The sequence below is a fragment of the Apteryx mantelli genome, chromosome 3 (assembly GCF_036417845.1).
Source record: "Apteryx mantelli isolate bAptMan1 chromosome 3, bAptMan1.hap1, whole genome shotgun sequence".
Classification (NCBI taxonomy): domain Eukaryota; kingdom Metazoa; phylum Chordata; class Aves; order Apterygiformes; family Apterygidae; genus Apteryx; species Apteryx mantelli.
Window position 1 is genome coordinate 79,460,190 of NC_089980.1, and position 23,543 is coordinate 79,483,732.

Below are 23,543 nucleotides of genomic sequence, written 5' to 3' on the forward strand. Positions count from 1 at the left end.
AGACAGGATGCATCCTCCTCTATTATGTTTTATAAGGGCTGACCTGAAGGTAGAATTCAGAGATGTAATGCAAAGTAGAGAAAAGCAATGTCCTTCAACTTCAGCTATCTTCTTTGTATTTTTCCCTGATTAATATGCTACACTGAAAGCTGTTTTTTGTGGATGCCACACTTAGATCTCCCACCCTCTCTACTGTGTGGGGGGCTGGCTTGGCTAGCTAACTTGGCACTAGTGGGCAGAGGGACAACTAATGAATTCCTCTAGGGAAGTAGGTAGATCGCTATGGTGTCAAAATATTATTGTGATGAAATAGGTTAAATTTCACATTAGATTGATGACTCTGAAAATGTCTCCTTAGTCCAGGAATCTGTCCTGCCACCAAGAAATGAACATTCCTGATGACCTGCTGTTAATGCACAATGGAAAATTTGATCAACTGCCTCCTTCACACTGCTTTGGAAAGGACTTTCTGCTTTGGAAAGCACTGTGTAAGCAATATTTCTTTCCTGATGTATGAAGCATAACTCAAAATGAAAATCCAGTCCTCCCTTTAAAAGACTTCAGCCTATGACATTTCTTTTTAAAAAGCACATGAATACTGTACACTGACAAACTCTCATCTTATTTATACCTGAACTTTGCAAAGATCAGTGCAATTGCTATGGATTTATATTCTTGTAAAGACCTAAGCATAGTACTAAGCTCTCATTTTAACTGACTATTTTACCCATTAACATATAAAATATTACCACAATGTGTTGGTCTTGAATTTACCATGAAATTAGATCAGCAGGGAAGGAGCTGAAGGAAGAATGACTACTGCTTTTACCCACAACTCCCCAAACTCTACTAATACTTTATCCAAAAAGGTCTACTTTTACAACAATATTTGTGATAGTGCAATGCTTCCTTGATATCCCATATCTTTGGGATTTTTACCTCATTATTAGCAGTAATCTTTCTAAATAAGTTGTGGGAATTTAACACAGGTACTAGAAGGATGAAAAGCATAATAATTATCATTTGATGATATTAAACATTTTGGTAACAAAATGCTTACCCACCTTTATAAATCAGGCCTTATGCACTTTTTGCTTAAAAGAAGACAAGAGGAATAAATTAGAAAGAATAAAGCTGAAATAAAAAATCAACAAAACTAAACTGAAAAATTTCTCCTAATTTCAGCAGCTTTGGATTGACTTCCCTTAAATATGTCCAAGTGGCATAGATGGCAAGCTGGTTCAAGAGCTTATGGGTTATAAATATATTTAGATGACAGAAAAAATAGAGTTGTACATTCACTTCTGAGTAAACCACTTACAAAGATTTTCAAGGGATGTTTATACATTCTTAGTTTCTTGCATGATGTAAGTACTGAAATAGAAACATTCCCAAACAAAATGGAAATTACATCAACTGAGTGGCCTTTAAAACCTTAAGCTCCAACACTGTGCGTGTAAGTGTGTGTGTGTTTCCTTCTCCAGAAGATTACCAAAGGGCAGTCAGAGACAGCTCAAGCTATAGGATGTGCTTTTCTCAGGCCATCAATCACATAATCTTAAGCATTCATTTGAAGGGAAAGATTTCTTGTTTGCTTTTTAAACTTTCTGTAAATAACTTTTTTTAGACAGGACTAAGAGGCACTGAAACAGGAAAAACAGATGATAGTTCACTAATCCACTGGTATCAGTTACATTGCACTGTACATTTATGGTCATGCAAGGAGACTGGCAAAAAAACCCACACCTGTGTACAGGTACAACTGCATTTAAAGGAAACCATTCTGGCAGTGTTGTGGTCTACTTGCCCTGGCAACAGGGAGAGGGATTTTTGTCTGAGAACTTCCAGATCTCAGTACGAACATCCCATGGATAACTCTTATAATATGATTTTGTAGCAAAGTATGGGTGATAATGGTATTGGCCATTCGTCTGAATCTATTTGGAGTGGTTATTCAGAGTAACAGAATTTCAGTGATGGAATGGTAAATGCCATTGATGTTGCCTAGAAAAATGTGAAATACATTACCATAATACGTAACGAGGGACTGAACTGAACTGATCAAAGACCTGGAAGCAGCCTGGAACACATTTAGAATCCAAATAGGGATGCATTTTTTCTGATGAGGACTTTTACCTATAGTGGCACAAACCAGCATCCAAGAATCTGCATTTATGGAAAATTTAGAAATTGGAGCTGAATCTGGCTCTAGGTTTCTTTATGATTCCACTTACAGCTGTTCAGATAAACTTTGATGGAACAGGTTTGCAGTCCGAAAATGCAGTTCTATCTAAATAAAAACATTTTGTGAAATTGTCTTGAAGGAGAAAAGAGTTTTAAAATGTCAAAAGTTCTTGTTTTGTTGTGTTGGGGAGAATGTATTGATTTTTTTCTTTTGTAAATTACTTCTTTTAATTGCTGGTACAGTACACGCTTTTAAAAGTCAAAATGAAAACAACCCATTACAAAACTGTTTTCAGCTTTTTTATTGGCATTTTGGCACTAGAATTTAGAACAAAACAAATTTTAAAGTTTTCCACAAACAGAATTTTTCTTCTCCATACAGCTCAAGTTCTGGACCACATCAAGGTATAATGATTATAGCATGTGAAGCAAGTTTAACTTATGAAAAATTCCCAATTACAGAATAATAATAAAAACCATACGAATCTTAGAAATGCTTTAGGACAATTAGAAAACTCAAGAAAACATTTGCCACAGCAATATCAAATGAATCTAACTAGGAAATTAAATCACTCTAATATCCAAAGAAATGACAGATATTTAAATATTCAGAATCACATACTATTTTAGAAAAACATTTGAAAAATCAGTTAAATGCCTATATTGTTGCCAGTCATATTATTTTAATATCTATCATCAGAATAAGAAAGGTTGCATTTTGTCAGAACAAAAATCCCTTTAGTCTAGGATCATGTCTACAATATTGGCCAGTAAATGATGGTAGAGAAATATTATAAGAGGACAGCTTTTCTAAAATAGCCTTTCCTGTGGCATTCCTTCCAGTACACCACAGCTTAGGGACTTGCAGAGCCAGACGTTGGAGCCTGACCATCAGTTGCAAAAGCTGCTGATAGAGCTATCTTCTGTAAATATATGTAATTATTTTTAGGCTCATTTATAGTGCAGGCTGCTACAGCATCCTGTGACAATGATTGAAAATATCTGACAATATATTTTAATTATCTAGACTGATTGTTCTGGTCCAATTTTGAGTTCATTTCATCTTCACCCAAAATGCTTCAACTGCTAGATTTTGAGTCTGATTTGTTATTTTTAAGAGCTTATTAGAACAAATATACAGACTAGATTTTTATTTGGGGCTGGTTTTAGTTGTAGCCCAAAAGGCTTTATAGAAGCTTTATAGAAAACATCTAATGTAAGATTACTTTTAATGAAAAAGAGAAGAACAGAGAAGTGAAGTCCTGATTTCAGTTGTATTTCAAATCCCACCATGTGGAAGCAGTCATTGGATCACTGAATCTTTATGATTTTATGGGTAATGGACCTCATATGTATTCACTTTGGCTTAGCCTAAAACCTTGATAGGCAGCAGACTTTATTATGATTACTCCAATATAGTCTTATTTACTCCAAACACACCTACATAAGAGATACAGAAAGAAAAAGAAAAGAATGATCTCAGTCTTTGTTCAGACTGCACAGGAGAAAAAGTCAGCTGACTCCATGGCCTCCATCTAGGGCTCTAGGGTTCAGAAATGGTGGAAAATGTCCACCCAACCTTGTTAAACATTCATTCTGGAGAAGAACCCACCAGGAATTCCCCAGCAAACTTATTTTCCTTGGGAAAACATCAATTTGTCAAAACCAAAACTTCCCATGGAAATACTACATCAGTTTTGATAAAGATTAAATTTCTAATTAAGTAATTTCCTGGCAATTACAGTTTACTGAGGGTGTGGGAGGGTGAGGTTTGAATCACAGATTGAATTGATCAGAGAAAAAACTTGAACCTGGATTTTCCAGTCTCCCAGAACTCAGAATGCCATACAATTTTCATTATTCCAGTGGGGAAAGAGAGAAGGATGAGGGAAAAAAAGTAGATATTCTTTCAAAAACTTGGAAATATTTGGATTTGTCTCAGTGTGGGCAGAGTCTTTTTTTAATCTTAAACTTTTGCAGAATGTAAACTTTTTACATGAGAGCATGTAGCATTGCCCAGGAGTGAATAAATCTGAACTTTGCCTTCTTGCCTGTTGTTTTTTCTATATAAGTAAGTGCTGCCAAATGATACCCTACTAACACAAGCCTGAACTTCCTTCAATACCACCAAATATAGAAGTTAAACAGGTACTGCCATTTCCCTCATGGTGTCAGAACAGAAGTTGTTCAGTGAAATAATTCCAAGGAAACTCTAAGAAGGGAAAATGAGGTCCCAGAGGAGGATATATGGGCTAGGCTTGACAGAGATCAGGGTTGAAAATAATTAATTAAAGTGGGCAAAAACACTTCTATGCCTTTGTAGTTATCAGGCAGGCTCTCTCTGGCTGTAAGGGCACATTTTGGGAAGACTTGTCCACACAGCAGTTTGTGTCCTAAACTACTACAGTATCCTTGTTTACATTGAAGCACTGGCAAGATTCAAGATACAATTTTCCAAGAAAGTAAGGAGCTTACAAAGCTTCTTTCAAATAAAGCCTTATAAAGTCCTATTGCCAATACCAATTAGTGCTGACGGTAGGCCTGTAATTAGGAGGATTTAACAACCATTGTCTATCTAAGCAAACTGATGCATGGAGGTGAAAGGTGTTATTGAAAATAGTTCAGGGAACCAACTATTGTTGAGGTCGGCTCTGGCCACCAGGCTTTGGAGGACTGGTGGGCAAACGGGTAAATGAGATGGGCTCAAGCAGTGAGGTTACTCGAGGATCTATTGTCTAATACCTCTGAGAGAATCTGGCACAGCACTTGGACTATGTCTATTCTCCCGGCCTATTTGTGGCCAAGGCATAAAACCTTTGAATGCAAAAAAGTGTACTTCAGAAAAGGAATTCAAGCCAAATCCATTCTGACATCACAGACTGTCATGCAGCAGACAGGACACAGAGACACTTTAATTTCTTTTTATCCTACTGACTTCGAGAAAAGGGACTTCAGCAGTCACACTGCCTGTCCATTCAGCTACATGCTATCCAAATAGCACTGGAATATGATAACTCATTTCAAGTAAACATGATGAGGAGATAGAAATCCTCAACCTAAAAAATGCTTCAGCTTCATATAACTCAGCACCATGGAAAAAAAAATCACAGTAGTGTCCAAGTGGAAGTAGCCTCTGTATAACTTTGTCTGGCCCACAGTTTGGAAACAGGGGGGATGAGAAGGAAGACAGGTTAAAGGGTGTGGGAGAAGGGGGACTGGAAACATGGTGAGGCTGGAGGTGCTGGGGACTGTAGAAAAGACCTAAGAAGAATAACTCAGGGAATGTACATGAGTGGAAGAACGTGAGGCACTGCGGTGGGAAAGACGGACGCTTGAAGGAGAGCTAAGATTACTGTGGTATAAAGGGAACAAAATACACATCCACAGCAAAATAGGGTTCATTTTTACAGCTATTCATGGAATAACTTGTCACATTAGTGGTGGTTTGGAGAGGAGATGGAGCATTCGGTCTGAGTTTGGAATGGACATGTGAATCAGGAGCAAATGGAGTTTGCAGCCCAGAGAGGCAATATCCTCAGAGCATCCCCACAAATTTTATTACAGACATCCTTCAAAAAGGAGAGTGGGGAAAACTGTCTCCTTGGCTTCTGCTATCTCAAGATACATTCTCCTACTTTCCATTTAGCTCATCAGTTTTGCAGAAATAACATCAAGCTAAATCAAGCCTTTGCATTTGCCATTCCAGGTCCTTCTATTCAGAATGCAATTGCAGAGCACAATGCCATTAAAGTTAACACCTTTTAAATATTTTATTTATTTTTTATAGATCTAATATGCAATAATTGGCAGAAGAACTCACTTGGAAATTCATAGTGCCAAAGGAAAACATCCAATATCTTTCCATTCAATGCTCTGAGCATTTTCTCACTGCAGGGTGTAAAAACATTTGTTCTTGATTCACACAGCCATACCAAATCCTTGCCAAATTATGCAAAGAACTGTCAGATTTAATGGTCCAAGCATCTTATTCCTTATGGGACTTGGACAAATAAAACGAATACTTTGTAAAAGCAGGTAGTGAAGCTACTGCCAAAAGTCATCACAAAAAGATGTTTTTAATAGAACTTTGTCCTGTACATAGTGTCTCTCCCAGATCTCAAGTCTCTTTAGAGTTTTAATTTAATCTGCAGTGCACCTGTAAAATACAACCAATAAATACTGGCCCCGTTTTATAGATAAAAAGACATCCCTTTCCCAGAGGCTAAAGCCTCAATTCAGCAATGTATTGAGCCAGTTGTTTGATTTTAAGGGCATGATAGACCTCCCCAAATTCATGTTTTAATGTCTTACTGAACTGAGGTCTCAGTGACTTTTCCTTGCACACATAGCAAAATGTGTGCCATGACAGAAATGGAGTATAAGTCCCCTCACCTGGTCACACACAGGTCTGTGGAGATACCTGATGTTTGATTCAGCAGTTAAACAGAAAAAAAAGCTGGTTAATTTTGCTGGGTTGTTTTCCTTTCCTCTCAAAGCCACTGAAAAAAGCCCCTAAAACACTGGAGGATTGAGTCAATGCAGGAATATGAGCTCCAACTACACAAGAGTGGCCCTACCAATTGTCTATGGAGTGCTCTCAGGTGGGAAGTTTTAATCCTGCTTCATTGGAAACTGTTCCACTTTGTATAAAACATCTTCAGACTTACTTCAACAATCCAGGTGATTTGTTTAACACTTTGGACGAAGCACCTCTGACTCTCCAGCCTGAATGACCAGGTAATCATTTACAGCTGGATCATCTTGAAACCGATCTCATCGCTAAATCAGTGACACATGAACTGTTGCTGAGTGCACAAGGAAATGCCGAAAACACTGTTAATGTTCCTCTCCTCATAATTTTATATTACATGCCCCTATTCGTGCTTTTTGACACTGCAAGGTGATTGTTGTGGGCCACAGAAAGTCAAGCAGATTACGTTAATTATGTGGGAGTAAACAGCAAACAAATAGACAAAACTCCTCCCTAAATCAGAGGAGACAGCCCCCAACTCAACTTTTAGCCGAAATAATTTGAAATGATCACAAAAATGTAGATCTGTCCTGAAACTGCTAACTGGAGCTGTGAAAATTCTCACTTGGACTCTTTTTCTTTTTTCTCTCTCTCTCTTTTTTTTTTTGAACAGTCTTACAAGTACGTGATCTGAATTTTGCCATCAGAAAAGCATTTCAGAGCAAGACTGTACTGCTCATTAAGTGAATATCACCAGCTTTCAGCCATTTCACAGTCTTGCTTCCCAACCTGTAGTCATTTGTGTTGGCAAAGAAACATTAGCAAAATTTGATATGCAATAAAAGTTAAAATAAGGATTTTTTCAGTTTCCATTTGAGTGTGTCAGGAAACTGGGACTGAAAGATTTATAGCTTTGGGTACAAAAACTAGTTAAGAATTAAGCAAGAAGGCAATCTTTCTCCCCGGGAAAAAAACTCTAGTGTTACAGTCAATAGGATTTTTTCCATCTTCTTCTATGAGAAGAAAATGATCAAATTTCAATATGTAAATGGAAAAGGGGGAAAACTCAGTGATCCGACTTTTTGCTTTTAATGAGAAGGGATGCACCTCCTAAAGTTGTAGCAACTTATTTGCCTTGATTAAAGAAGGTGCTGAAGCTCTGTCTGACATCAGCACAACTGTATCCCTTGCACTCCTTCTTCGAATAACTGCCCCATGCAATAACTGAGAGGGCTGCTGAGAGTTACTGCAGTGGAAGTGTATGGAGGGAAAGACTCTTCTTGTAGCCATTGTTTCTAAGCATTGGTTCAAACACATTGTCCAGCTGGTGAGAATGGCTTGATGGTCACAAGGCCATGTGGTTTTCCTCCACATTTCTGGCTACTATGTCACATTAAAAGACAGCTGAAAGACCTCCGTGAAATCACTTTTCAATATACCCATTTATCACAGACAGCCCAGAACCATTCTTATTATATTAGTGGTGACTCCCAACATAATTTCTCCTAAAACAGAATGACCATCACAGCTGCATACCCTCTGTTCCTCTGGCTAATTTGGACCATAAAATGAACTGGCATCTGTGTAGACTTAGCCTCAACTGCTCTACAGAAGCATTTCAGTACTTTTGAACTAACTTAATGGTTCCTTAATCTAGGACAGTCACTAGTCTATGCTAGACTTAATGTGCATATGTGAATATCTCCAGGAAATTACTCCTAAATGAGGATTTTCTAAATCAAAATCAAACCTTGCATTCTCCTTCATTCTCTATCTCATCAGGTAAGCAAGCACAATATTTTATGTGGGGCATTGGACAATTTTTTGCATGGTAAGTTATTATAGCAGCTTTTCTTTCTGACTGTTTTATTATGGGGCATCCTTTTTTCTTATTTACAAGTGCTCAGAATGCTATTGATATAGTTCTGCCCTTCCAAACAGACAGCTCATTTTACTCTTTGACCCTTCTCTACCCTCCTGTCCTCAGCTCTTGCTCAGTAGCTCAGTGCTATGGTATGACACAGGCTTCCCTTCTCAAAAGAGAGAAAGAAAGAGAGAGAGGAAAGTATTTTTCACTAAAATAATAGCTCCCCTTTTGGCAACAAACAAAGGAGAGAAAAAATACATCCACTGAAACTGAACTCTTAAAAAGTGCTTTTTTTGCTGTTTGATGACACAGGCATAAAGCCAAAATTCACCCATTGTACTTCATGCTCAAATTTTCTTTACACAGCTCTAAATTGCTGACAGCTCTTTAGCTACAGCCATGCTACCAGGCACCATTATAATAGTTCGCCATACCATTATGATGTGTCAATGTTTATGACCTGTATCCCAAAGCTGGAAGACACTCAAATCTGTTGACTGACTCTAAATCACTTTTTTGGAAAAGACTTAAAGCACTGAGATTATAACTAGAATTGCTATTGCTCAACTGGCCTCATCTCATCTTTTTTTCATTGAAAACACAAAAAGGTTACAGAATCTTAAAGCCCATGTGGAACAAAACACAGGAAAATACTTATTGTTCTCATATAGGGGAATACATATAATACCCGCAGCTGTATGAAGGCCCAGAGGGCTTTTTTATTGGTGTGTGGATGAATTTTTTATTGCTACTGAATAAAGTGTTCTTGATATAAGTATTTGACCTCTGACACTAGCAAGATTCCCTCTTGGTGGCCATTAGAATATAAATCCTACTTCATGTCTTCTTACTTTAAATGATGCATTATCTGCTGTTTGTTTGTTTGTTTGTTTAGTGGAAATAAAACGAGAGAAACAAGAATAACAAAATGTCTCACTGTCTGGGTATGGGTCGGAGTGGGCTGAAGTGATTTCACTTACCTTAGCATTGAAGAACTCGAAGGGCTGCTGGGCAGAGTAACCTGCTTCACAAGCATGAAAGCAAACAAAAACGAACAAAAGGAAGAAGACAGGAGAAACAGAGTGAGGGGTTGCTAACTGTCTGCTTAGGTCTTACAGATCTTCAACTAGCATGGTAGAGTGACACCAGTTTCTATACCTAAGACCATATGAGAACGATGTACTTAGCCTCACAAGACTACCTTTCCTCCATCAGCCCAAGCAACTAGCTACCTATTTGCAGAGAGCTAAACACTACTAAGTCCATTTTGAAGGAAAGATCCACCTGTTGTTATTTTTAATGCAATTGCCCTTCAGAGATTTCAGTGGTCGCGTTAAACTCCAGTTGACTGATAAATATGTTAAAGTTATGCTTTCTTTTATCCTAGGGGAAGCCTTTATTGATTTGTTACTTGGTTTCTTGGTTCAGCTCAGCTCAGGTTCTGAGGGTTTTCTTAATTAAATCAGGTAACTGGTCAGATTGGAAGGTATCTGACCTAGTTTCTTTGTGCATTTTTCAGGAGAATTTCCTAACTATACTGAATCAGCAAAAACTAAGTTTTGTTTTCTGGATTTCTTTTTGGTGTCCTCATGTCTTCTTCACCACACCTCTGGTTCTCTGACACATTCTACTTCTTAGATCTGATCTCATTTAAGACATTCCTCATACTCCTCCAGCTTGCTGGGATGTCCTGTTATTCTGTGACCAGTAAAGCAGAAAGCCAGGAAAAACACAGCTTTACTGGCACAAAATGTTACCAGAACTTCTGTCCAAGCAGTTCTAACAAGTTCAGTGCTTTTGGTCCCATTTTCCAATTATAACAGTTGTTAAGTTACACCTCTCTGACTTATTCGGATTATAAATCACTTGGTCCATCTGGAGTGTCCCCGCTCCACAGCACTGCCAGCAGCTGTCAGGATCCCCTGGCCTGTTTGTGAGAGATTCCCTCTGGATGGCAGAAAACACACAGAGCACTGACCCACTACTGTGACTCCTCCTTTTTCAAAATTCACGTCATTTTTAGTGCCAAGTTATACTAAAAGCCCAGAGGAAAAAACAGGCAAGAGGTAGGACGCTCATCTTTTTGCTGCCCCTCTCTTGAACAATGACTGGGGCTACCCACAGCATCTGATGGCAGGCGTTGTCTAGGATTTCTTCAAAGGGGAAAGTCACTCACCCTCAACCGCTGTATTTATGTTCAGTGTTTGTGAAACTGCTTAAGGTAACAGGGCTTTCAAATAGCTGCACCACATCAGACCTCCAGCTTCTCAATGAGACATCTGAAAAGGCAGTGAAAACTGATTCCTGCTACACCACTCCTTCACCAGGATCCTCCCTTTCGCCCTGATTATGTTAGGACACAGAAGAAAGATAGAAGCACCTACCTCTCACATGCCCACTCCACAGGTAAAGAACTAAAGCCAAAATGGCCTTATGAGGATCTGCTTCTCTTCCTCTAAAGTCCTCTTCTAGTAACTCATACAAAATGGCTAGACCTATCTAGCCAATCTTAGGAAGTATCTTAGGAAATACAAATAGGGGGAAAATTATATAGCTCTGCAACTTCAAAAATACCCAAGATATGCTCTATCTAGTTATGTACTGCTTTTACATCAGAAAGAAAGTAGATATTGAGGTGCAGGAAAAGAAGTTGAAAGAATGGGCACCAGTTAGAAGAAGGAAAATGCAGGAGCCTCTAGTACTCAGACCAGCTACAGTTGGCAAATATCTGATTGACAATTGATAGAGGTGGCATTGCAGGCAATACAAATGGTTTCCTGCAGTAGAACAATGTGAGACTCACCTCAGGAAGATTTCAGGTATAGGGAATCTTACTTTTGATGCATGAAGGCTAAAACTAGCTTATCCTGGTGCACTTAAACAGTGGCTGCAAAATGAAAATATTTTGTTTATAAATAACGTATTTTCACCTGTTCTACAAATACAGGACAGATGATTTGGGGACAGGAAAATGCCAACTACTCAGCCACATTATAAAAAAAAAAGAAATGGAAGCAGAGGAAAAAATCTGAGCAAGTTGTACCTGGTCCAAAAGAAACAGCCATTTTCAGGGGGGTTCTAACTTTAGTGGAGGACACCACAGACTTCAAAAATAGCTACAGGGACATATATCAATAACAATACACCATGTCATGGCTGGCTGGTGAGAACAAGACAGAGGAGGTCTTGCAACAGAGTAAGTGACAAAGATGGATTGTTTTGAGTGATGTTTAAATTTGGTTTATTATGGGGCTGTGGTTGACAATGTTGCAAGCTGCTCACCTCCCAGAGAGATAGGCATGTGGTCCATTCTTTGATTTCATAAATCATCCAAGAACATACCCAGAGCATTGACCTTTTATGGGGAGGGAGCTCAGGACATTCAGCATAATTTAACACCAGCATGTCGGATGGTGTCCAGCACAGTTTAACACTCCTTAACCTCTGCCTCATTAGACATCTGTCCTGTCATTTATCTTTCTGTTTATTTTCCGAGTGATATATTATTGGTAATAACTAAGGAATGGGCACTGATGTTACTCTCCATGGAGCTGCCATTAGTCAGCTGGAAGTCAGGACAGCATCACTCTGAAACTGGTAAACAAAGCAGCTTTTAAAGGATTTCAGATATTTTTTTTGCCAAGCAATTTCCTCCTGGCATGGGCAGCTAGCACCCCTATTATACGGTCTTTTATTTATTTTTATCCTTTCCAGCCCAGATTTTAGGAGTTTTTAATACCAGCAAGTATTATTACTATTGGTAATAAGACCTGAATTATTCTTTTTGCAGCAGAAACTTCATCCTGTCTCTGATGACCACAGCTAAATAAAAAGTCAGCAAGGAAATGGCAGGGTCTTCCATTCCAACCACATATGTATACATGTGTGCAAACAGAGAGATACACACACACACACACACACACATACACACACACACACACACTCCTCTTCCCTTTCACTTAGGTCATTGCCATAATGGCAGATATTAAAACTGCTTTCCAAATACAAATATTTTAGCATGTCTACAATTGATTGAATATTGATGGTTTCATTTGTGTTGCCTTTCTTTATCAGGTGGTAACCACTTTTCAAATATTTGGTATCTAGAGTTACTTTCTGGAAGGGGAAAAATAGCAAAGAAAGTATGGGGCCATTGCAAGGCAAAAAAGAAATGTTACACATTTTTTCTATGTTTTATAATATATGTACTCTAATATCGGATGGGAAGTAAATTCCTATTAAGATTCTTCTATGGTACATATGGTACTAAGCATGAATTTGGATTTCTAGCTGGATTATAAAGAAGGCACAAGTCCAGAAGGACCCATAAATTAAAAAAGGCATTCCATATTTTTTTATATCATGGATATTTGTGAGTCAGCTCTATAATAGATATAACACCTTGAGAAAATATTGATCATGTTTTCTTTAACCAAATAGCAATATTTTGCTTTTAAATCCATCATCACAGGAAAGATATTGAAATTTTAAAGCACTAACAAACAGTTTTATACCAGTATTATTACCACTGAGACACAGATTGAAACAGCTAGGGAATCTACTGGCTGACCTGAAATGTCCTCTGTTTAAAAACGCGCGCACACACACACGCACACACACACACACAAAACATTCAGCAAAACAAATCCTAAACAATATCAAACATCCTGAGAAACTGCAAGAGTTAGGCACCCCTGAAATTTGGGTTAAGGTGCTCAGAAGGAGAGAAGTGATGGGAAGTCAGCCTGCTGCTGACTGAATTTCATTCAGCCAGGAGAGCGCCGCCAAAGAGGAACTCTATGGGTGGGAGGAAGGGAGTTCTTCGGGGTACCAGAAGCTTTACTTTCCAGATGTACTTTATTTATAAAGTGCCTAATCCTTTTAAAACTACCTACGTCCCACACAGATTTGGCATTACTTTACTGCTTAATTAATACCATCATCTCAGTTGTTGTCTAACACTGCGGTTAGAGAAAAAATTACATCTCTGCACATGCATGTACTGCCAGATCTAAGATGACACTGTGAAAGTGATTTTGATATCATAAACACAACATCTGCTCTTTGACTGCTTTGGTTCATGGCCTGCAACTGGGCATTTAGTTGTACATTTTTGAAAGTCAGGATCACATAACCGGAGTTTAAAAGTTTGAGGGCTACTGTGAGTTTCTAGGCTTGATAGTTAACTCTTTGGCTACTTCCTTAGTAGTGGAGACCTGGATATATCAGTCAGTCACGGGATGGCTATGAACCACAGGACGCACTTACCAAAAAAGGTAACGTGATCTGAGAATGAATCCAGCAAAGTATTTCTAGGAATATTAAAGCCACCAATACAAGGCCCGAGTGAAACCTCATCTGAGGCATTGTTCGCTGTGCTGGTCACCCACATTCAGGAAAAATGAACTCATACCAGAACAGGTGCAGAAATGGCTTCTGGGATGATCCAAGCAACAGAGTTTATTTTACAAGAGGAAATTAAAAGAGAGTGGCTTATTTAGCGAAGCAGATCCAAGCCTGAGAGGGGATACAATCACTCTCTGTAAATACAGCTGGAGAATAAACACCAGAAAAGGAAAAGAGCTTTTTAAGCTTAAAGACAATGAGCTGGCATAAGAACAAACAGATATTAGACAGCCATTAAGAAATTCAGGCTGGAAATTAGGTGTAGGTTTCCAGCTCTCAGAAAGGCAAATTTCTGTAATTACCTTCCTGTAGGAGTAGTGGGAACAGAACATGCCACTAGTTTATGGTGGATTATGAAAGATTTTAAACCACAGAGCTGCCGGTGAGAGGCCAAGCACAAGCTGTGGGTAGGTGCCTTCCTCCACAGCACTTCCCAGACCTCTCCCCTGGTTGTCCAGGTCATGAACCAACCCAGAGCACATTTCCAGTCCGGGTCTCCAGTTTTTCTTCCTTTGGACACCAGGGCAAGAAAGGGACAATGAAGGAAATGGTGCACACCTTGATGTTGGCCCACTTGGGAGTCAGGAAGCAGTCCTGGGTATCCAGGTATTAGACTAAGTGGCCCTGCAAGTCTCTTTCAATCCTGTAGAATAATTTGTATGAGGTAAAAATTTAATGAAAACAAGGCAAGCTGTGTTTTTCACATGTCAGCAAGGCAGAGTAAATCTGATACACATCCTGCTTTATTTCTCTCTACTAATGGGAGAGGCAGTTTCAAAGTGCCTGGTCCATGCTAGGATGGTATGCTGCCCAGGCCATGACTGCTGGGGGAAAATGCACTTTGAGAGCACATCTGTGATGTGGGATGCCCAGCGCACAGACGCTCTGTTGATCCATGGCCTCAGTGGGGTGGGGAGGATCTGCAGAGTTATTGTCGAAATCCTCCCATCAGGCAAATCTCCAGGGTTTGATCAACCAGTAACCCCTGTAAATGGAGCCTCTGAAAGTCAGTTTTTGTTCAGTACACAAACTGAACTCTGTATTCATTGTCTAATCCTACTTAAGATCAGCATTTAAATGTTTGTGTGTTTCTCCTAATTAAGTGCCAAAATTTTGAGCTTTCTCCCTAGCTAGGGGGGATTCAACCCATCTCAACCTTGATGCAGATCTGATGACTTCAGTGATTCAGTCAAGCTACACAATTTAAATTTGGCCCAGCATTTTTTTCCATTAGTAATAAAATGTAAAGCTTTATTTTGAATGTACATAATTGATAATATTGTCAACAAAATTCATCATTTATCCAACATCACCCTATAATGAAAAACAACTATGTTAATACAACACAGGCCATAAACAAAACATTGTTTAGCTCTGTGTTGCTAGTTAAATTCTAAGGCTTTTAATTTTTGTATACTGGAGTAGAAAATGGAGTATACAGAATATTCTAAATCTATAAATGCATCTAATGAGCTGAAAAAAAGAATTTTCAGTTTTTATAGTCCTCTGTTATTATTTAAAGTCCCAGACAGGGTTATGTTAACATACACAAAATAGATTATGTTTAGCAAGAAATTTAAAGATCAGGATTCCTGTAAACACCAGTGTAACATTTGGGCATAATAAACTCAGCTTCTCTTTCCATGTTAATGATATTCTGGGTAAATGCCTGCAGAGAATTTACTCTGGAAAAAAATTGTATGAAAAGTATAAGGTTTTGTTCAGATTGTCTCTAGATAGAAAAATGCATTTGTTAATACAAAGACAACTCCCCACACTCATTCTACACAAGAGCAAACCTGAGCAAAATCTCTGTCAAGGACACCCGTTTGGTGGTAGAACCTTGAAATCTAACTCATATCTGTGCTGATTTCAACAGTCCTATATACCGCAGAGGAAAGAAAGAGGATTCCACTTCACCTCATAATAATGGTATTCTTAACTTCCAGCTAGCTCAGACAGGAATCTGGGTTGGTGGAAGATTTGCTCTCTCCTTAGGAGATTAAAGATCTCAGTTGCAGTTTGGTACATTTTCTCAGCAGGCTGGAGCGGTTAGTGACTGATGCACGGGCCCGCAGAACACACACGTGGTGTTAATTTACTTGGATACTGCGCTTCCTGGAAGGATTTTTGAAATGTAATGCAGACATTCATATCACCACCCTGCAAAATGCTCCTTTGTAATGTACGCTTGAAAAAATACTTAAGACAGGTCCTAGAAACCGAATTCTTTTAGTCCTAAAAATAGACTTGTAACCTGAAGATGCAGGGACTACTCCCTACAGAGCTGAATCCAGCTCCTACCTGGCTGGCCAAGGCTGACCACCAACCCGTGCTCACACCATGCACTCCAAGCCCAGGCACCATGCTGGGAGGTGACCGTGCGTCAGACCTAGCGATCCCCTCCGCGAACCCGCCTGACGGAGAGCTTTGTGGCCCATGCCCCTGGGAAGATCCCCTTGCTGCGCTCTCACATACCAGTGTGAGATGCCCGGCATCAGCAGTGTGACTCCTGGTATAGGCTTTTGAAACCAGGATAATGGCAAATGGCAAATCTCCTCAAGTGATGGGCTTCAGAAGCTACAAAAATATTTAACAAGTGCTATCAATTAGTATTTGAATCATGTTCCAAAGAAATCTTTGAACAAACAAATCAACAGCATGTGGAAACAATGAGGAAACTGTGCTAGCTGACTGAAAATGCCCATATCTTGATTATTCCTAATAAAAATACCAAGTTTTTTTTGTTGTTTTTGAAAAAGTATTCTTTTTTTTCCTGATTCACACTGTTATTAATCCATGGTATATCAGCACAAATAACTAATTATGGAAAAGTTCCTATTCAAATGCAGACAAAACCCAGTATAGACTTACCCTGTGAGACCATTACCCTATGATGCCACCTAAACCTGCTCCAAACCGCACAAGAAACGGTAGGGCGATAAAAGTGAATATCAGCAGTAGCACAAAGGGCCTTACTGTTAATGTCAGTACAAAAGCTCTTCCAAAAGAGGTGAATACAGATCGGATGTCATAGGTTCCTTTAAACTCACCTCTGAAATTTGTTCATCACCTCGGGTTCTTTCTAAGTGATACTACTTACATAGCAATTTTTCTTTCTCATCACCTCACATTCATTTCTCTCCTTCTAGGACAACTTTTTTTAGCTGTAAGGGACTGTTGCAAAAAGGCTGCAGAAAACTTTATTGTTCTTGTGGAGCGATGAATATAGGGCTGATAAATTTTTAGCATTCATAACAAGTTCATTTAGTCTTTGAATGTTTTTCTGCCATTTTAGGTAGACCAAGTAAGCCTGAATTATCTTTAGATGTGTTTCAACTATGTTATGACCTAATCCACAGTTTCCATGGCTTCATTTCTGTTGGAATTTAGCTTCAGTTCAATGTCAGTGGAACAGAAATTATTTTGTCTCCAATGTTGTCTGTTTCTTCGGGTAACTTATTATATAAATCTCCCACATGTAGTTAAGTAAAATATATAAGCAATTCCTGAACAATGAGTTGTTGTACAACAGAATTTAGCATCAAAACTTTAAGGGAACAGACCTAGATGCATGTTTAGTATCATCACATTCTCATCCCACCATCATCAATATACTATAGGTAGATGGTTTCACCATGGTACCGGAAGGCCTTGCTTTTCATTAACCAAAAAGAAATCTCCTGTCACTCTCATATAGTCAGAAATACTGTTGCCTTTTCTGTTGCACACAATATGGTACAGCTCTTTCTGAAATCTTCAGACTTCCTGACAGAGCAAAAAGCAAGGAGCCAGATAACCCCCTCCCACCACCCTAAAAAGGCTGTTGAGCATAGCTAAAAGAGCAGAGCTTGCCATTGTTTCCTCTTAGCGCAACATCTCTAATAAATGTACATATCATACTTTTTTTAAAAATTCACACAGGGAAAACGTTTAAACCAAATGCCACATGTTTGAACAGCATTTCAGTTGTTATACAAAAAGTCTTCTTCATTTAAGTTGCAAGATGGTGGTTTACAAAAAGTGGGGCTGTATGGTGAAGATATTAAAGCACTGAATTACAGGTTAATGTCTGAGGGAGCAGATATTAATATAGCCAAGAAACTGTGCTTTCAGTTGAGGTTTGGAATAAGGGGAGAGTCATTGAAGCGGAGATACAAGAAGGCTGTTTTGGATGGCAGGAACTTAAGAGAAGGTGATTCTCAAACCTGTGGTGTTTGGAAAGAACAAAGAACTCAAGAGGTAGCCAACCTAAAAGAGCAACAGCAACAGCAGGGAGATAAAGGTAGGAAGGGCTTTCTGAGGAAGAATGGATAAAATCCAAAGAGGACTTTCAAAATAATGCAGAAAAATGTAACAACATTGTAAACATGTTAAAGTGTTTAAAAGAAGAAAATAGATCGATATTCCAATTGTCTCTCACTAATTGACTTGCAGTAACAAAGGTCACTCATTCGCTGTTTCCAATACAGGGCACCGTTCCATACTATAAAGTCCAATTTCTGCAATATTGGATGAAAGATTATTTTTGGAAACATAAACTGGGAAATCATTGAGGTCTCTTTGCATGCTGATTTACCAGCTTTTCCAAAGAGCAACATAAGAAGCATTTAAGAGTTCCTATCAAATATGGCTTCATTTATTTGTCAGAAGTTCACGGAGAGTACAGGAAGTGGGCTACTTCGTTGCTTATACCAAGAGTGGGGGCTGGGAGGGAAGGCTGTCCTCGGTCCTCAGTTCCTTCTGCAATAGCTGTTCTTCTGCAAAGAGAAAGAAGGAGAGAAAGAAAGAAAGAAAAAGAGTAAAAGAGAGAGAGGAAAGACAGAGAAAGAAAAAAGAGAGAGAAAAAGAAAGAAGAAGGAAAGAGAGAGAGAAAGAAACAGAAAAAAGAAAGAATTGAAATAGAAATTAGCATTGCTGTATATAAACACATTGCACTTGGAAAAGCCTTCCTCATTAGCTTTCAGACATTAAAAGAATCTATGTTCCTTGTTAAACGAATAAATTTTGGCAAACTACCATTGTGACAGAATGGGATATATCTGTGTCAAATTATGAACCCTGTGTTGTATTAAGGGTTCAAACAAGCCACGACATGCCCAATTACAACCTATTACATTGAATTTGTATGGCTGCCGGACCCAAAAAGGCATTTCACACCTCAGCAAAAGGGTAATGCCTGTAGAGCCTATGTCCCCTTGCTTCAGGCATGTCTATAGGAATGGGTGCAAAGGGATGCAAGCGATTGCTACCTGTACTCTGAGTGAGCCGGACGGGAGCCAGCTCCAGTGTGGGAGCCACATAGGATACGTCTACGCAGCCGATTGCAGGCTGATGTGAGCTCCCTTCGCCAGCAAGCAGAGCTCGCAGGCAGACATGTAGCCATGTTTACTGTGGCACGGAGTCATCTTTGAAAGAAACAGAAAACAAAAAAACAACAGCACTTTAGGATCGTGGCCTTGCTTTCCTCATAAAGTTCTGGGTTTGGGTCTCTCGTTGTCTGGGCAATTTGCGCTGTACTGCCAGACAGGGCTTATTAGTTTGGGCTCAGTGCTCTCCTAACTGCCATTTTGCAGTCTCCAGACCATACGCGCAACAAACACTGCCTGCAAAAGACATGCACAGATATGTTAGTACAGCACCAAGCTTAAATTAGCTAAGCAATAGTCACTTCACAGCTTCCAAAACAGATGTAGCTTGGGCCCAACCAACTTCAAAAGACTGGCAGAAGGCTGCAGATCTCTGTCTCTCTGCATATGCTCACAAACGCCCACCTTCATCTCTGCCGCTGCTCTGCTCCATGGAACAGGAGCATTTCTGGGTTGCAAGTGCCACACTGTGGGGAAACCATACTGGAAAGTAGGATTCTGGTCATTCACAGGACACTGTCACCACCAAGTTTAAGGATTTATAAAAGAGAGAGACCAGGAAAATTTCTTTCTTTACTGTCTGAAAATTACCACTATTTGCATTAGTGTTTCATATTAGTGTTACAGATTAGGCACCCGATGCTATGCTACATGCTTCCGATGAGATTATGAACTAAATCTAAAATGGGAGACAACAGAGATTAAAGCAGACAGGGGAGTTCGAGGATAGGAGGCAGAAGACATTTTTGATCAACGGGGTAGCCCTGTCACATCTATGTATTAAGGACAGAATGAGTTCAGGTATGAGGACCCTCAGTCTGAGGACTTCTTTTTAACAAGATCTGTAAGTACCAAGTGCTGTAAGAGCAAACGACTCACTGTGCCTATTAAATTCTTTGCTGAGCCCAGGAAAGGAGTTAAATTAGAAGCTGTAGCTACACAGTGCCTGGGGCAGAGATGTAGGATGTGGCATGTGTAAGTGAGTGGGTAACTAATGGAGGTCTGAGACATCTCTGTAACACTATTGGGGATTTTTTAAATCTCAGTTCACTCAACCTGAAACCTCCTGTAGGTCTGTGCTAGCTTTGAAGAGTGTGAAGGGGCCTCCTAGGTCCATGAGACTGAAGAACAAAACATACATGCCCATCCCATACTAGGCAAAATCTTGTTGTTAGGACACTCACCTCGGATATGGATTCAAATTCCTGCTGCATCTGAGCCAGGGGCATGACTCGAAATGGAGTTTTCCATAACATGTGAGTGCCCAGTCTACCTCACTCTTCCAAGACAAGTGTGGGGATGAGCCCCAAAATTCTGAACCATGCTGATGACATGTCAACACAGAATAGGAAAAAATTAGTCCTAGCATTTTTTAATGCAATGGGAGAGGGTGCAGAGGAAGAAGGCATGCTTCCTACCCTCCTCCAAGCCTCGGACACTGGTTTCAGCGGCTGAGCTGCATGGCAGGTGGAAGGGCAGCCAGTAAGAGGCTGACGTGCCTAAGCTGCCCACCAGAAGCAATGACTGAATAATACCCAGATCCTGTGTTTATCTCCCATGACAAGTTTCAGCTTGAGATGGGTGACCGTGGAGATGGGCACGCAGCTGGACTGTAAAAATCTTTATCTAACTTTTACTTTTTTCCTTCTTTTTAAGCAGGCTATTTCACAGCTAACACCTGTATTCTGTCAGCTTCCTCTAGCTAGTCTCATTAATTGCACGTAGCTGTACTATGCAATTCATTTTTCTGCTGTCTAGATCTAGGGTAGATCAAATATGACAGGTGTCCATTTCTAGAGCTGGGAGTGGTTTGGAGGCAGTATCCTCTGTTCCCTAAAGAGGGATAACACACCAAGCTACTCGGTAACCCATGGCACTGAAGAAAAAGGAGCATTGCCGGAAACCCCAAAAAAGAAGTTAGAAGTATTAAATGGAAACCATGACATAATACTCCAAAGATGGAAGACTGCTAAGTGGGTACTCCAGGGTAAATGCAGACCCTTATTCATCCCCTGAGCAAAAAGGCGATACATAGCCATAACCTTCTTATGGTCTTACTATTCCTCAGAAGGAATGCTTAAAAATTTTCCCACCCTGACAACAAACAGCACATAAAAGTTGAAGGTGGTAAATGCCAAGTAGTGCCCACAGAAGATCAGAATTAAGATATTCATGAATAAACAGTGATCAGGCAAGAAAAATATCTTAGCCTCCCTCTGGGAGAGTAGAACTACAGAGTAAAGCTCTGTTTGTGTGTGTGTGTGTGTGTGTATGCTATATAGCTTGTTTAATAAAGTTCTATAAGCACTAATTAGCAATAATAATCAAACCAATAAAGGATAGTATAGAAATCATGATATAAAGTTATGAAGATGTGAATACCCTGATATGACATTAATATCTGGAATAATTTTGTTCAGTTCTGGCCACCTTATACCAGAAGGATGGAGTAAAAGCAGAAATCCAGAGATGGGTGTTAACTGTTATTACAGACACCAGATAACTCCCATGCAATGAAACACTTCAAAAATTAACACTGAAAGTAAGAGTGAATAAAAGGGAACAATGAATGGTCCACAGAAGTATTTTTTGTTTACATCAGTTTAGAGCTGTAGCTGAGGACTAGGTCTCCATTTCAGGATTCCTGCTTAATATCGCAAAACTGTTGTTCTGAATCACAGTAAGAACTGAAAATTTCTGAGCTGTTTATAAACGAACATTCTGAAAATAGAGTTTGATTCAGAATTAGAATATTTCATGTGAGAATCTAAAAACATAATAATAATTAAAAAATCAAGTAATATTGAAAAGAAACATTATTTCAAAGTGAAATGGAAGATGGGGGTTTTTTGTGTTTCTGGAATGTTTTTTCTAGTTTTCTTTTGTAACAAAATTATAGTGAATTTGACAGTTTTATAAAGCAATTTTCATTCCAGCAAAAATACATCCTCTACTTGAATTTGGTTTTATTAATGGAGCTCTGGCCAACTATACTCCTACTATTCATTCATTTGAAAAAAAATAGAAGAAAGAAGGATATCCAACAAAATTATCAGACAAAATATTTAACACCATTAAAGGCAAATACAGCCGTAAAGTACCACTGAATCCAAAATCTTCACAGGAATCAAAAACAGATGAGATATTTATATGGGTAATGAGCATATGCAGAGTTGCAGTAGGAGAAAACATTTGCAGAAAGTGAGATAACATTTAGTGCAAAAGTCAAACATTAACTGATTAGGGAGAAACTTTTCCTACAAATAAGTTATTTCTAACTGCCTGCTATGATATTTTATGTACTTTCCTGTGAAGTTTTTGGTGCCAGTCAGAGACTGGTAGTGTAGGAACAGATAGCTGGCCTGCTGCCATTTGGCCCAGTCTCTGTTTCTGTGCATCCCAAAAGAAATAGGGGAGATATATTGCAGGTTTCATTGCTGGAGGACCCATTCCCTCTACACCGTCCGCCCCCAAATTTTGTGTGTCTGCTATGTCAGAATTATTCGAAATTTGGCTCACAAGCCAACAATCCATTCTTCCATAACTAGGCTGCTTGGAAAGACTGCTTTTGGAGACATTTTTCACTGAACCACTTTCAGAGGTCCCCAATTTCCTTTGCTAACATAGATCTAGCCATTTCTTTGTACTTTCTTAGCTGTGTTTACTTATTCAGGTGACTTTTATGTCATGGCTTGCAAGTCTGCTCATTCCTTTCAGCAGCAATTCCTCCTCTTGTTTAAAACTTGTTGAGTGGCTTCCTACATTTATGAGGGAGCCCATCTACAGTTCAACCAGAACACTAAAGCATATTCTATGTTCTGTTTATTACATGCCCTGGAGAACTGTATTTAACAGTGCAGATAAAAAATTGGCTATAACGTTATTCGAAGGAAAGAAGAGAGAGGGAAGTGCACAAAAGTGCAATTCTTAAAGCCAGTCAGACAGACACACTTATCTGTTCCTTTAACATTACCTCACAGACAGTAAGACACTTAGCTGCAAAATTTATCAGCTATGAGGTCATTAATAAAGCTGGTCAGTTTCAGTAGTCACTTTTAAGATGATAGTGCTTGGTGATAAAGTGAAATGTTAGAAGATAGTTTTGTGACTTGTAAGTAGCTGAGTTATGATTTTGTAGTTTAAAGGATTTTGACAATACTTTCTTTGAAATTTCTGGCCTAGATTTTCAGTCAATGAGCCATTTACATATTCGGCTCTTTCCATCAAGCTGGTTTTAAGAATCAAG

General features: G+C 39.1%; 1 protein-coding gene across 3 annotated transcripts in view; it reads right to left on the minus strand.

The window, feature by feature from the left end:
- CENPW (centromere protein W) overlaps positions 1 to 23,543 on the minus strand; it is a 139,337-nt gene that overhangs the window by 52,981 nt on the left and 62,813 nt on the right. The window contains exons 4-5 of one of the 3 annotated variants that reach the window (XR_010883758.1): positions 19,181 to 19,336; positions 17,784 to 18,688 (exon numbers count right to left, since the gene is read on the minus strand). The exons of the other annotated variants lie outside the window; for them this stretch is intronic. The gene's annotated coding sequence lies outside the window, so the exon portion shown is untranslated. Of the gene's footprint in view, positions 1 to 17,783; positions 18,689 to 19,180; positions 19,337 to 23,543 lie in introns of those variants that run through there. 3 annotated transcript variants of the gene reach the window in all.